This window comes from Chelonoidis abingdonii, chromosome 24 (genome assembly GCF_003597395.2).
Source record: "Chelonoidis abingdonii isolate Lonesome George chromosome 24, CheloAbing_2.0, whole genome shotgun sequence".
In the NCBI taxonomy this organism is placed as follows: Eukaryota; Metazoa; Chordata; order Testudines; family Testudinidae; genus Chelonoidis; species Chelonoidis abingdonii.
In genome coordinates, this window is record NC_133792.1 from 23623770 (window position 1) to 23640299 (window position 16530).

Genomic DNA, 16530 nt, shown 5'->3' on the forward strand with positions numbered 1-16530 from the left:
TCTCACATACAGCATTCCACACTAATCCATCTCAGAGTAGATAAGCAGCCAGCTGTCAGAAATGAAGCTTTCAAACGCCATACCTGCATTCCTACAGCGAGTTCAGATGAATGACAATAGTGGCCACTTGACTTAAGGGGATTATGGGACATTTCTGGAGGCTGATCAGAGCGGCTTAATGCAACACCTCGTTCACACTGGCGCCACGGTGCTCCAGCAAGGGTGCAGCAAATGTTGTTCTACTCACCGAGGTGGAGTACCAGCAGCGCTGTAGCCGTGGAGTCAGAGTGCTTTACATGCTTTGCCAGTGTGAATGGGTAGTGAGCTAGAGTGCCCAGGGCTCCTTTATTGTGCTGTAACCAGGGCTGGTTCCAGGCACCAGCTTTCTAAGCTGGTGCCTGGGGTGGCAATCTTCAAGGGGCGGCAGTCCCTGTTGTTTTGCCCCAGCAGCATGCCAAATTGCCGCCGCGGACGGTGGGGGCAGTCTGTGTGCCCTTAGGGAGGCATGTGCGTTTCTGCAGCGGTGGCAATTCGGCAAGAGCTTCTATGTTTGGGGCTGCGAAAACTGTAGAGCCGGTCCTGGCTGTAACTCACAAGTGTAGCCAAGCCCTAAGATCACCATGACACAAGACTAACAGACATATTGTAGGGAGACATCAATAGCCTTTACACAATCTTCATACTGGTTAATAATGTATCTCCTTTGGTTTTGCAGGAATATGTTGTTCATGTTGAGTTGTATTTTGGAAAGCACTGTACAACTTCCTCTGACATTGTTTTAGGTTGGGTTATTGCTATGCCAGCAAAGCCCTGTAGTATAGATGCAGCCTACACCAGTGGAAGGGTTTTTCTGTTGGTGTAGGAACACCGCCTGCCTGAACAATGTTAGCTATGTCAACGGAACCATTCTTCCATTAACATAATTGGGTCTACACTGGGGCTTATGTTGGCATAGCTCTGTCACGGGTGTAGTTTTTTCACAACTCTGGCCAGCATAACCATCCAGCACAACCTTCAATGTGCAGACCAAGCCCTAGATTTTCACTCTCAATTGATGTGTCAGCTTCATGTTTGACAGTTTTTACCTTGAATTCTCATGTCACTTTTTCTGGCTGTTAGTAAGAAAGAATGCATAGTCCCTGCTCTGAAGAGCTTATATTCTTTCTAATCAGTTTCTCATCACTGATATAAAATCCATCTTTACATATGTGGTCTGATCTTAGTCTCTTTAAGCAAAATGTTTGCTAAATTGTATTTTCTTACTCATTTCTTGCAGAATTCTCTTCTATCTAATGCACTTCAGTGGCAAGTCTCAAGTGTTGTCCTTCAACGTCCCTATTAATAGTTCTTTAGTTTTGGCAGGTGTGTATTAAATGTTAACACTCTTTTTTTGGATGTTAAACTGCTATTTACTTATGGTAATTTCTAGTCATTTTAAAGTGACTGTCGAGAGAGACGAACTGAGGAGGAAAAGTTTGTCAGGGATTTCCAGTAAATATCTCTGCGTTTGGAAATGCTGTCAGAAGTTTGTTTAGGTTCAAGTGAATTTTTGTCATGTGCCAGACAGAATCAGTCTGTTACAATGAACTGGTCGTGTACTTTCGCCAACAAAAAGGGAGAGTGAGAAACCAAAGCTTGCACAGAATTTCCTATCTCCTTGTAATACAGAAGTGGGGGGGAGTATGCTGTTTAACCTAGCCTGTAATTAGGTTCTTCATGGAAGCATATATTACTGTGCTTGCGTTGCCAAAGCACTTCAGTATGATAGATGAGATTTAAAGGTTGATCTGACTAAATTGCAATGAGAATACTAACGACAAAGATATTTCTGTTGTGAAATATTCCTACCAGACATCATGGCTGTGGCATAAATGCTGTAAGATAATGGACAATAAAAGTCACTCGAAAATAATACTCTCCTAGGATTGGACTGCTTTCTCCACTGCACGTACACTGAACTAGGGAGATAATGTAATCATAAGCCTAGACCATCATTTAAAAATATAGGTAATCTCATATCACCTCTTGACAGATTTATTTTATGAGCAAGCCAGCGAGAGAACATTCTTGGGCAGCAAAGAGGAAGAAAGTAGTATCGCTGTGGTAGTGGTTACTTTGTAAAATAGTTTGCATCACTTCACTCTTTCAGGAAGCCTACTGTAAATGACACAGTACTCACTAGAGATTGGGGAACCCTGATTCCCATCTGTAAAATGTTTGATTGGTATGTCAGTCATTGACCGAAGAGCCTGCTCATCAGATACATAATATTAGAGCTTTTATTCACAATTAACTGTTGGATCCCTCTGTGTATGCTACAGAGTGACTGGGCAGGGCTTTGATAGGGGACCCACTTGAATGCAGACAAATCATACACAGGTATCTGGAAGGGTGTGTGTGATGGTTTGACCCCCCGCTCTTGGGTGCCACCTGATGTACTAAAATCACAGTGAGCCCGCCTGTTCCACCAGCCTGGGCTCCCTCACCCTGTCCTTCTGTGCCAGGCCCTCAAACCTCCTCTGGAGCGCACACAGGTAGGGACACGCTCAGCTGCAGAAGGACACAGACACTGAAATCAGCTCTGCCATATTCATATCATAGGAATATCTCTGCGAAGAATATGGGGCGTAGGGTCATAGTGTGAATCTTGATTGCTTATTTTGTTGCACCAGCTATTTTCATCCAAACATAGTTCTTTCCCCATTTGGCTCCCCAGGAATTGAGGGTGGGGAAGACGTGTAGAGGGATATAATAATCTGGAGAAAGAGTACATATGTGGGTGTATAGTCTATACACAGTATTAATATATTTTGCATTGTTGTACCACTACATGGCAGATATAAAAGGCCACTTGGCACTTCTGTAAGGCAGGGCACTACTAACCTCATTTTACAGATGAGAATACTGAGACTCCATGGCCTTGTGGAAGTCACTTAGCTTCTGGGCTTCATTTTTCCCGCACCTCCCAAAGCCCTACTATTTGTTTGTAGCAATGCTAAGGAAAGCAGTAATGTATGTGGCTCATTTCGTCTTTATAGGAGCATCCATCTCAACGGCCCTAATGGGTTAACAGAAGGCTTGTTATGCAGGGCCAGATGAGGACAGTTTCTTTCTATGGGACAGATAGGCACTACTACCCTGTGTAGTGTAATCCTTTCTTTTGTCTCTTACCTATTAGGTCGGCTAACAACGGTTCATCTGTGGGCATTTGGGTTGGCTGACAGTAGTGTTGCGGGCAGCAAAAAGGACTGAATGCCAGCCATATGGAAAGCAGCTGGGTATGCCTAGTAATAAGATGAAGGTGTGCTGGCACAGGAAACAGGCATGTGTTGGGCGCAACTACTGCTTCTTCACTATCTCCTTGGGAGGTTTTTGTCTCTAGTCATATGGAGTATTCATCTGGGAGAGGATAATTTGGCCTCTGGTTGAGTTTTAGGCATCCGAAGACAGATGTTAATACCTGATTAAGCTGGCCGCAGCTGTTGCCAAGGCTGGTTTGGAGAGGAGCTTCACCTTGGGCATTAGGTGCGTAAGAATCTGAACGCTGATGAGGTTCTATTCCTTAATGTACATCTTGTAACTAATGATCTTGGGCTCCAGTACCAAGCACCCTGGGCTCTTCTGCCCTATGAAAGGCACCTGTCAGATACCTGCAGGGGTTCATGGAAGATTTTTTTTTTTTTTTTTTTTTTTTTTTTGTCTGAGTGGAATATTTGAGTCAAAGAAGAAGAGTAAGAGGCAGATCTGTTTGGGAAATATAGTCCTGTAGAGGAGCTCCCAGGAGAATGTGAGCTTGTGGTACACTTGTGGAATGTGGGGCCCCTTCAGGTTAGGGGATTCATTTAACTTCAAATGAGGATAGGTGGTGAATTGAGATCTTGATTGACAGGTTGCTTTGGCTTGGGCAGATGGTAGTGGAGCTGACTGAAGATTAAGTTTCAGGAATAGTGTGACTGCATGGGATGTAAGTTGGCAGAATTTGGTTCTAAATCTGTGCACTTTTAGCTATAAAAACTTTGGGTTTGTGTGGTTACAGTTCTTTATGCTCTTATGCTGATGATTTTTAATTATGTTATTGATTTTACTTTGTTCATTTCACACGTGTTAGTAAAGATGCAGCTGAGGTAGCAGATAAATTCATTTATTTCCAGTCTAAGTCAAAGCCTGTTTTTCTAGTTTGTTCTTGTGTGTGTTGTTTCTAGCTTTGTAAAAATTCCATTTTGCATGTGAATAGTGGTACAATATATAAATGAATATAGTGTAGTTGTAATAACTGTACTTCAGAATGATGACAGTGCTAGGATTTTTAGAGACTAGGACAGCAGTTATTTTAATAATTGTTTGATAGGGGAATTTCCTTTGTGGGTGAGTATGTTTGGAATGTGCACTGGCATGTATTTTCCTTTCGTGTCATGCCACTCCTTCAAATACAAGGGCAAACATTAGACAAACCTACTCTAATATGTGGGCTGAGAGAAAGGACCAGATTCCACATCATTTGAGGTTTGGGTGGATCACTGTATTTGGGATGTATTCCTAAAGTGGTGTTGATGTGTGCGCGCATGCTCTCATGTCAAAGGACAGTGAGTTGGAAGTTTGGTACTCTATATGTTTTCAGAGTGCTGTCTTCCTAGCTTTTGAGTTTATAACTTCAGATCTGTTGCTGGAAGGAAGGCAGCATTATGCTGAGTTCATTGTTCTTTTCTGAAAATGTTTGTTTTTAAGTTGGGTTCAGCTCTAATTAACCATGTTTTATTTCCTTCCTTTGTTTCCAGTAAACTGTTTTCCCTACTGGTTCGGGTACAGGCCAACAATCCTGCACCAGTAACTCCACTGCAGATATTTAGGTAAGCAGTATATTCAGTCATACAAGACCTGCCTGTTTTTGTGTGGTTGTATGCTTTCCTGATGTCTGTCTTTTTTACAAAACTAAGTGCTCAACTGAGACAGTGTTGCTTCTTTTATTATGTGCAGCTAAGTTCCAGCATTTTAATAACTGAAGCATGTCACTGGCTTGTGTGTTCATATGAGTTCTCTTCTTTGTTTTCAGTGAGAGAAGTTTGTTCCTTGATCTTTGTAGATTTGGTGGGGGTGCAGAGAGAGTGTCCCACTTACCAGCCTGTGTCCATTCTTGTGACATACTGAAGATTGTATGTAAACAGCATAGCCAGTTTTGCTAATGTTGTTTAATCATGATTTGCAAGTTTTCTTCTTGTGTTTTAAAAGAGGCTAGGTTATACTGCTTACATAAAATCTTACATGCCATAAACCTGTGGAATTTGCTGCTACAAGATATTGCTAAGACAAGTGATTGTGAATTTCAAAACTGATTAGACATTTATGCAATTGGACAAGCACCTGCAATTATACTGGTCTGGGACAAAATTATTCAGGTGAACAGTTGTGCTTCAGGCCATATGGGACCACTGGCTGAGGTAAAGGAGAAACTTCCCTTTGTGGCATAGTATTATACAATTAGTTTAGCACAGGGGTACTTTATTTCCTCTGACACTTCTTGCATTGGCCACTGACTGAGGCACTGGCATGGATGGATCATTTGGTCTGTTCTTGCATGGCAGGAGGAGGAATACCTGACTGAACTGGCCACTTATTATTTTCCTGTATGATAATTCTTGTGTTTCTGAACTCTTCAAAAGAAGCATACCCATCATTTATCCCTTATAGGTAAAGTGCGAGTGCTAACTACTGGCATCTTTATGCTTTAATGTTGTATGAAACTGACCAGGATTGGTATGCGGTATTGCTAGGTTCATTCGTTTGGTAGGCTGTCAGCATCATTAAGAACTTACATGTTGGCTTACAATTTACCCCAAATACTGCAAGAATCATAGCATGCCATTAATAATTTTTACACAGAATTCTCTAACTGCCAGGCTTGAAAAAGCAGTGATGAAAGGTTTCCTCCCTACATTTTACTTTCTAGAAGCTGAGATTAATATACACTCTACAGTTACTCTGTGCTGCTTACAGGGAATGGAACCTCAACAGTGACAATTCATACCTCACAATAAAAAGGAACCATATGTCCAAACAGGAATTCTCAGAATAAATAATTGTCCAGAAGCAAAAATATCAATTTAAAATTTGATTTAAAGAAAGTAAAGATTGAGAGCCTGATTTCAACAACTGGCTAACACTGGCTACAAAAAGAACAGGAGTACTAGTGGCACCTTAGAGACTAACAAATTTATTTGAGCATAAGTTTTCGTGGGCTACAGCCCACTTCATTGGATGTAGCCCATGAAAGCTTATGCTCAAATAAATTTGTTAGTCTCTAAGGTGCCACAAGTACTCCTTTCTTTTTGCTGATACAGACTAACACGGCTGCTACTCTAAAAACTGGCCACAAAGGATCCCATGAACGACATGCATACTTTTGGAGAAAGACTTTGCCTCTACATATATTGATTTTTGTGGCATATGACCTACTTGGATCTTGTGCATTTGAAATATTTAATGTGAACATTTGTAATTGCCTCAAGCAGAAATTCAGCACTAGTTAGTTTTTGTAACTTACTCTTCTCACAGGTGATTGTGATAACTTCGCTTTTTCATCCAGTGTGAGGAATGTGTGGCACACCTCTGTGCTATTTTAAAAATATTGCACTTCCCCAGCTGCAAGGCGCAAACAAGAACAGTCTGAGCTTCCTACGTACCTTGGAAGTAACAATGAGAGAGCCCATCTCTTGAGTAATGAAAGTGCAGGGCTAGGACAAAGCAGAGTGGAAAGCTGCCAGTGTGTAGGGAGAACTCATTCCAAGGCCTCTTGACTTGTTTCCTACTGTTGTCTTTGGCTGTTAAGCAGATGAAGAATTCTTCAAATATTCTTCTGGAACTATGTTTTTATTACCAAACGGGAAAAGGAAGTGAGAAGGAATTGGGAGTCTGATTAAATGTTTTTGAATTCTATTTTTTATTAAAGTTCTCTACTGTTGGTTTTGTGTACCTTTTCATTTTTTGCTTAAACAGGACTTGACTAGATTTTTTCTGTCTTATTTCTTTGATGCTGTATTGTGCCAATGATGATGTATTAAAAGTTGACTAGAAAGCACTAGGTAGAATGAGTTTGTTGACCTCTGTCCAGTTGTCAGTGGCATCATGTCTTCAAACTCACCATCACAGTGCACTAATTTTTGCAGTCTTGTTGTATGTCCTCAAGAGAGAGGACAAGGCCTAAATAGGCCATGGAGATGAAATGCTCTTCTTACCGCTGGATATAGTTCCTGCAAGTTAGAACTGAGGCACACTCTTGGAATTTACAAATCTTGGGGAGGCTTGAATTGCTGTTGCAAAGCTGTGAATAAACAGAACAAAATTAGTTTTCAGGTCTGTTAATCTAGTGTACATTTTTTTGTGGTTCAGTTAGAAACTTCTGTACAACTTCGAATACAGGAGCTAGAGCTGGAACAATTTTCTGGGTTATTTATCTTTGGAGGGATTAATTTAAAACCCCCCCACTGATTTTGGCAGGAGCACATTTGCAATGGAAATATGAAAACTTAAAGGTGTATTTTACATTTTGGATGTCAGTGACTTAAGTATCCCTTTTAAGAAAGCTACATAAATATACATACAATATAAATACATGATTGAAGATGGAGTGCATGCTCCATAAAATCAATACAGTTATTCCTTCCAATTGAGTTTAACCACTTTTCAGAATGCTGTGCATCTACTGTGAGGGAAGGGCTGCTATATTTTTGATGTATTGTGGAAAAAGTATCAGAGTATTTGTACACTGCAGTTGAAAGTGTGATTTGCAGCTCGGGTAGGTACACTTGCACTAGCTTTAATCTGGCTACAACGCTAAAAATAGCAATGAAGACGAGGTAGCACAAGCTTCAGCGTGGGCTAGCAATATGACTATGTACCCAGGGGATCAGGTAGGCATGTATGTCTGGCACTGAAGCCCATGCCACTGTGTCTTCACTGTGATTTTTAGTGTGCCAGCTAAATTAAAGCTAGTGAGAGTATGCCTATCTGCGCTAAGATCATTCAACTGCAGTGTAGATTTACCTTCCATCTGACAAGTGTTTCCTTATTGTTAACAAACTGGGTAGTAATATTGGATCCCAAGATCTAGCAGAATTCTGTTGCCCAGAGAAGGTCTTGGATTTCTTGTAACTTAATTACCTTTCTTTGACCAATTTCTTTGGGTACAGATGATGCTAAAATCCTCATGATTGTTTACTTCCAACCTCAGCGGAACTTCTCTTTTTAAGATGTTGAATTTTAAAAAGTAAAGAGTCATTAAAGTATTACGCTGTGTTGATGAGCAGTGATATACTGACACCTTTGTGACTCTGGAAGTATAAAATGGTTAAAATCAGGTGAAGATTTTTACAGTGCAGCGTGCATTTATTTCCTGCTTAATACAGGAAGAGTGCTGCTTGCAGGCAACAGGTTCCTGCATTCAGCACCCCATCCTGATTTGTACAGCCAAAGTATAAAGTCCAAGACTGTAATAGCCCATGGACTTGAGTAATTCTGAAAAGAACAGTTAAGACTGAGAGACACAATTTTGAAGTGCTCCCTTCCATTCTATCCTGGAAAATCATTATCCTAATGACGTTTAAGGTTTTGTGGTAGTTACCTCTTATGAGTTGGTGGGATAGTCTGCCCCATATTGTGCATGTAACATAGCCTGACTAGTTCCAGATTTAAATAACAAAGGTTTAAAAAGGTATTAATTATATACAAAGAAGTTAGAATGACTGACTTGTAGTATCAGTTGGTCATTCAGTCTTCAATATACTCGTTAACTACAAATTAGCCTTTACACATGTAGCTTTCTTTAATCCATAAATTTCACTGTAAAGAGATCAGGTAGGGAAACTTCAGCCCAGAATGTGGGCATTTCAAACAACCTTTTCGACTCATTAGAAAAGTATAAGCATTTGAAAATGGGGCTGGGAAGATGGGAGGTTGTAAGCAGTTTTGTAGCTTTTAACTATAGCAGGCATTCCCAGTGTTCTCTACTACATTGTGTTCATATTTAAAAGTGCAACTGGAATACTGGCTTTAGTTACCTTTTTGCCTGTTTTTATTTAAAGTGTCATAAAACTTGAAAAATATGCAACAGTTTATTGTAGAGTTCTCTGCATACAATTCAGGAGCCTTTGCTGACATTAAAAAGTGCTTCTCCATTGTTAGCAGCAATCTGAAGGCCCTCTATCAGAACTCTTGCTGAGGATAAACTTGCCAGTCTACATATGGTGTGAGTGTATGCCAATAAGAGCCTGGAATAGCAGAACTGCCAGTTTCGAGCAGGACACTCTGTCCCTTAGGTGTCAGCGGGGATCAGAGCTGGTGTCATGTTAGCTGAGCCATATCTCTTTTCAAAACTGATTTTATTCTTACTCCTTTATTTGCTTGCAGCTACGGTACTTTAAGCAAACACTGGCCAAACCCTAATACTCTGCCTAATAAACTCTTCTACATGCTTATGGTAGCTATGCTATTCTCAGCTGTTAATTTACTTTCCCATTGTCTAATCTGTCTTGGTACCTTGGGTTTCCTACAGAACCCAGAGAGTTACGGTTCTCTTAGAAATGCCGGAGTTTCATGTGATCTGCTGACTGGCTTGGCTTCTCAGATTTACAAATAACTTGATATCTTTTTGGACTTTACTCTGTCCCTAAGGCAAGCTATGGTAGATGTGATGTAAGATCAGGGTTAGACTATGGATATGAATCAATGTTCGAGTATGGCAGCTGGGATCTAATATTTTAATGCATTCCGGTATCTCCGATTTTCAAGTGTGAAACTTAATTGTCTTGAATGGTAAGAGGCAAAAAGGGAATCCGTCAGTAAACTGCAGCCCATATCAGTATGTTCTCTGTGCATGTAGGATTTTTTTATTATGCTTTCTTTTTAAATAAGAAACCTTTATAAATCCTAATTATTTTAGGTCCCACATTTTTAGAGAATTACAAATTTGATGGCTCTGACAGCAACACACAATGCACAAATTACTTGGGGGTGTTTCTAAGAGAGATTCCATGTCTAGTCAATGGAGCACTGGATCAGGATTCAGAGATCTGGGTTTTGTTCCCACTTTGACCAGTGGCCCATTGGGTCTTCTTGGGCAAGTCACCTTTCCCTCGCTGTGCTTTGATTTCCTCATCTGTAAAATGGGAATAATGACACTGACTTTTATAAAGGGCTTTGAGATCTACTGATGAAAAGTGCTGTGTAAGAGATACGTATTATTATTAAAAGGACTTTAAAACAAACAAACAAAAAAAACAACCCACCATGATCTTCCTTACCTGTGTTACTAATAAACCTACAGATTATTAAAAGTGAAAGAACGTTGACATCTAATGTTACTTTTTCTTACTCATGCTGATTCTTTGAACTCCTCTCTCCTGGACAGTGAAAACAAACTGAAGTTCATATTATGGCTTTTAAAACACTTTTATATTTAGACCAACCCAGAAGTGTTCAGTACTTTGTTTTTGGCAGGTACTGTACTATAGGGCTCTTACTATTCTTTGGTAGTGGGAATGTTTGTTTTATGATCTGAGTAGGGGCAGTTTGAACCAAAATGTTTGTCCAGGTTTGAGAGTGAATGAATGTTTGTTGCTTTTATAGCTGTCCTGGCTGGTAGATCAATGCAACAGAAGCCTTGATGTTTTCCTCATGGAAGCCCCAACCTCTTTTCATAATCAAATGGCCAGCACTGGGAAAACAGAAAGAATGGTGTCAGGTTTCAGAATGAATCTGTAGCTTGTTCTACTGCAACATGGAAAACTCAAATTTGTTCCTGTCTTTTGTATGGCCAGTAGCATACATATAGTATGGAAGTAGCATGATGTAGTCTCTGAGGGATAGGGAAAATAATCTAAAACTTTGTGACTCACATGATGAGTGCTGGTTCTGAGCATTGGCACTGGAAGTTTTTAAAGCATTTGTTTAATTCTCAATTTCATATTCCTAAAAAGACAGTGGATATTTGTAAAATGTCACTGTACATCCATGTGTTATGGTAGGTTGTGTTATACCCAATCAGCAAAATTCTGTCTTTCTTAAGTCTCTTTAACTAATAGTACTGATAGAACAAAACACAACCTCCAATGCAAAAATTCTTCTGATGACTTGAGCTGTAGATGATCCCCCTCATTTTCCAACTGTTGTCATTTAAAGTAAAAGGAAGCCAGTGCTCAGATGCCCTTGGTGCATTAATGCATAGCAAAGTTCCCTGTCTCACTCAGTGCTTGCCAAGACTGCTGGAGCAAAAGTTTCTGACAACATTCTGGACACTAGATCTTATCTTGTCACAGTTGTTATACTCTTGGAACAGTTATCAGACCAGCCACAAAGAGGTGACCCGGGACTGGCACAGTACCTGAAGCGCGGATGGATGAATAAGTAGGCATGTTATTTTACTAGCCAAAAACACTCTGTTCAAAGTCTTCTTGCGTTTCCTGGGCCATTTAGTATTTAATATGTAAATTCTGAATAAATATTTTGACAAGAAGCCTTGCTTTCAGGCCCAGAATCTGATACATCTACTCAGATTGAGTAGTACTTCAATCCACACATACTTCTATTAACTATTCATGGGATTTTTTCATTTTGAATAAAGGTATCGGGACATGGACCACGTTCATTCCCTGCCTCTAGTCCTTCTGACTATCTTGAATCTCTAAATATGATTCATTGTGACAGGATACATTTCCCTGCTCCTCCTAGAAAGGCTATGGTGTATACCCACTTTTGTGCTTAAACAAAGATAACCTGGATCAGATATTCCTTTGTGTAAAGACATTTAATTTCCCTCAGCCCTTATTTCATTTACTAAGATGTTATGCAAGTTATTTTCATGCTGCATGTGACACTGTGCGGCAATACCATACCACATCAGTTATCTTTGGTGGGAACTTGTGGTAATAAAGATTAGGAAGTAAAAGAGGAGTTATGCCTGTGGCTCCTGTTTACATTGGATCTAGATGGTGCATTCATATATACCGGAGATCATTTGAGTAGGAATGAGGATCACTGTACCCAGCTAAGGGAGCAAACTGTTTCACACTGTTCAGCCAACAGGGGAATTTCACTTTTCCAGACAGGGTTGCTTTGATCTGACTTTGTGTTCTTAAAAATTATTGCACAAAGTTTGGATTCCCAGGAGTTTACTTGTAAATTTGGCTGGTCTATAACATTCTCAGGGCTCTTTCATTCATGTCTCTTTCAGTCTTTTCCTTCCCAACACCCACGAACTTTTTCTTAGGGTAGGGTTACGCTTGCAGGGTTTTTGCGCTTGGTGATAGGGAACCAGTGAAAGAAAAACACTGGTTTGTGTACTCACTTAATTCCTCAGGCCTCGAAGAGTGTTTACACTAGAAGCCCTTCTGTCACTGATGAGAGCAGCACTTTAGGGCAGCTATCCCACAGTGCAGCTCTCTTGATAGGCCTTGTGGGAAGGAGGGGGTGAGCGGAAGGCATTCTGGGTCCCTGCTCAGTGCTCTGTGCTACACTGCTTCATGTCCCAGCAGCCCCATTACTACTTGTTTGTTTCATGGCATTTTTTTAAAAAACCTGCTGTCTGGGTGCTTTCCCTGCCACATCTGTAAGCAAAGGGAAAGGGAGTTTCAAACTTCCCAGGGCTTGCAGTGGGAGGGGTGGACATCTGTTTACCTAGGGTCAGAGCAGCAGCGATGCTGGCCAGAGTGGTCTCTTTTGGAACTATGAGAGATCGTTTGGAGGCTAAAAGGTATTTACACTGGTAGAACTTGTCTTCACTTTCATAACAGTGCAAAACCAACAGTAGTAAGAACTGTATGCCTCTCATGAAAGTGGTTTTCTTTTTGCAGTGAAACTTCTGAGTTTCATTGCAAAAAGTCATTAACGAGTGTAGATGCTCCCGTGGTTTTAGCACAAAAAAGGGACTTTTTGCGCTTTAAATGACAAGTGTAGACATAGCCTTAGTCTTATGTGAAGTTGTAGAGGTATAAAAGTAATCCAGTCATACTTGAAACCACATGATAATCCCACACCCTTCTCTACAGATTTAAGATAAGCCCAGATGTGATGTCTTGAGGTGCAGGAATCTGAGTTGTGGTGTGGGTACTGGATTTCACTACTCCTTTCAGCAACCACATTACTGGCAGCTTAAATGCAAGTTAGATTTCCTTTTGTGTTTTGACTCAGCACTTAAGGTTTATGACGACAATACATTTTCAGTGTCCCATTTTTTAGCACAATTTGTGTGGGATGAAGGGAAATTTTAGATAGAAAATAAGGGATAAGTGACAGTACGAATGAAGTAAGAGAGTGCTGGTTATTGGCTGCTGATAGAATAAGTTATCAGAAACTGCTCTGTTGGCAGCTGTTGTATACTCTTTCCCTCCTCCCCCCCTTCAGTTCTGTAATTCTGTAGGAGCCTCTACTGAGACGCTGTCTCTTGTAATTGCTGGAAGGGAGAAATGGAACAAATTTATCTGCAGTACTGTTCTTTTTTTCTCTTTGTTCCTTGGTCAGTGCATTGGTGTCGCTGTATTCTAACAGGTCTTCCACCTATTGCTTTCTCCAACACACTAACTTGTATGAAAAGAACATTTTTTGGGGGTGGTTGAATCCTAACCGTTCAGGTGACCCTAGGTTGTGGTGTAATGTCAGCTTTGGTATTTTGAGCTACTAACAGATGATGATCCTGAAGTCTTCCCTCAACCTATGTAATGTTTTAAATGGTGCCCACCCTGCAGATGGTATGTTGGGGATGTAGAGCACAGAGCTATAAGTCTGTATGCATAACAGCCAGTGACCTTTTTACTATTTCAAATGACGTACAAAGTACAGGTTTTGTTTATGGAGTGTGATCGTAAGTTAGGCATGGTCTGACAGTTGAGAATTTGGATTTTATTTGTGTCACTGCAAATGAATTGGGCAAGTCACTTACATCCTTACTTCAATTTACCAGTTTATAGAAGGGGGATCATACATAACTACCTTACTTACAAACTGTGCAAAAAATTAATAAATGTTGGTAGCAGTAGGTAAAATAACTTGGGCTTGGCAGAATAATTTTTTAGCTTGCACAGCTCAGCTAAGTTTGTAACAACACCCCCCCCCCCGCATTCCCCCCTCCTGGAGAAATAAGATTTATTCTGAGTTTACCGAGTGCATTGGAGTCCTTTTGAACACAAGTCATATGGGAAGTTTCAATTGTATTTTTGTGCTTGGAATATGTATTAATCTTTGTGGGAGAATCCAATGAAGGCTAGATTCAACTTTCTTGGTAGAAGGAAAATTGGAAGATGATGACTAGAATTTAAGAAAAGCAAATATGATTTAAAATAATAAAAAACTAACAACTTACCTTTGCTTGTACTTTATCACATAGGCCTCAGCTTTTATTTTCAGTATTCTGCTGGTCAACATAAGGTTGGACAATTTTAAAAATCCTTCCAGACCCCTGAGAGATTTTAATCATAGGTTAGATCATTTGTGTATTACTTTCCCTTTCTCAATCTAATTTCAGTTATTTTTCTGTTCCTAGTTTGCCATTTTCCCAATTGTTGCCTGGTGCCAGGGATGACCGAGCTTTATGTCATTGTATCACTATGGAAGCAAGTCTTAGAGCAGGGGTCGGCAACCTTTCAGGGGTGGTGTTCCAAGTCTTCATTTATTCACTCCAATCCAAGTTTTTGAGTGCCAGTAATACATTTTAATGTTTTTAGAAGGACTCTTTCTATAAGTCTATAATATATAACTAAACTATTGTTGTATGTAAAGTAAATCAGGGTTTTAAAATGTTTAAGAAGCTTCATGTAAAATTAAAATTTAAAATGCAGACCGCCCCTGCTCACCGGACTGATGGCCAGGACCCGGGCAGTGTGACTGCCACTGAAAATCTGCTCGAGTTCCTCAGGTTGCCTACCCCTGTCTTAGAGTTTCACCAGGGCCAGTGCAACCATTAGGCAAACTAGGCGGCCGCCTAGGGCGCCAAGATTGGAGGGTGCCAAAAAGGGGTGCCCAAAATGTCTGGGATGCTCACCTGGCACTGCAGCTTTGATCAGCTCCGGCCAGCCGGGAACTGATATCATTCCTCCTCCGGATGCCAGGGGCGCTGCGCTGCTCCAGCTCTGCCCCAAGGCCCCTGCCCCTGCTCAGTCCCACCCAGCCCCCGCTCACCTGAGCCCTGCCCTCAAAGCCAGCCCCGTCCCCCGCAGAGGCTTGCCCCCCCCCCCAGGACCCTGCCCCCATGGGAAGGTGGTTTAGGGCCCCAGAATGTCTAGGGATGGCCCAGAATGTCTACCCGCCACCCTGTCTGCAGCCAGCCCCAGCTGCACCCCCTGCCCTGCCCACAGCCAGCCCCGCACCTCCTGTCTCCAGCCAACCCCACACCCCTTGCCCTGCCCACAGCCAGCCGCGCACCCCTGTCTCGAGCCATCCCCACACCCCCTGCCCTGCCCACAGCCAGCCCCTGCAGCACCCCCGTCTCCAGCCAACCCCACACCCCCTGCCCTGCCCGCAGCCAGCCCTCGGTCTTCATGACTGAGGATGTGAGGGGGATTCCCAAACCTGAGCCACTCTTTTTAGGTGGCAGATCTGAGGAACTGTCCCAGATTGAGGTATCATTAGAGGAGGTTTTGGAACAAACTGATAAATTAAACAGCAGTAGGTCACCAGGACCAGATGGTATTCACCGAAGAGTTCTGAAGGAACTCAAATGTGAAACTGCAGAACTACTAACTGTAGTCTGTAACCTATCATTTACATCAGCTTCTGTACCAGATAACTGGAGGATAGCTAATGTGATGCCAATTTTTAAATAGGGCTCCAGAGGTGATCCCGGCAATTACAGGCCTGTAAGCCTGACTTCAGTACCAGGCAAACTGATTGAAACTACAATAAAGAACAATATTATCAGACATATAAACATAATTTGTTGAGGAAGAGTCATCATGGCTTTTGTAAAGGGAAATCATGCCTCACCAATTTACTAGAATTCTTTGTGGGCCAAGGGGATCCTAGAGGGAATAACGAACAAGTATACCAGAGAATCCTTTCTGGTATGTCAGTTCCAGCTTCGCAAATGATAGGGAACATTCCTGCCCATCTGGTAATAGCATCTATGACCTAGCCTCCATCAACTATATCTAGTCTTTTTCGTGAACCTGTTATATTCTTGGCCCGCTTGCACAACATCCTCTGGCAAGGAGTGCAAAGTTGGACTGGTGCATGTGTGAGAATGTACTTCCTTTTGTTTGTTTTAACTGATGCCTATTATTTCATTTGGTGCCTAGTTCTTGTGTTATGAGAAGTAGTAAACAAAATCCTTCCTTATTCTCTAACCCCGGTTTCTGTTTTATAGCTGCAATGATATCTCCTTCTTAGCCGTCTCTTTGCAAGCTGAAAGCCCTAGTATTATAATCTCTGCTATCGGGAATGCGTTCCCACCACTATATTTTTTGTGACTTGATTCCATTCCAGTATATCTTTTTTGAGATGATGACACATACTGCCAAGTATTTCAAGAGTTGGCATATACATGTTTATATA

General features: G+C 41.3%; 1 protein-coding gene across 2 annotated transcripts in view; it reads left to right on the top strand.

Moving 5' to 3' along the window:
* Window positions 1-16530, top strand: part of NEK6 (NIMA related kinase 6) — a 111935-nt gene that overhangs the window by 29787 nt on the left and 65618 nt on the right. The window contains exon 2 of one of the 2 annotated variants that reach the window (XM_032767574.2): window positions 4776-4847. The gene's annotated coding sequence lies outside the window, so the exon portion shown is untranslated. Of the gene's footprint in view, window positions 1-4772; window positions 4848-16530 lie in introns of those variants that run through there. The other variant, XM_032767575.2, reaches the window with a different exon arrangement.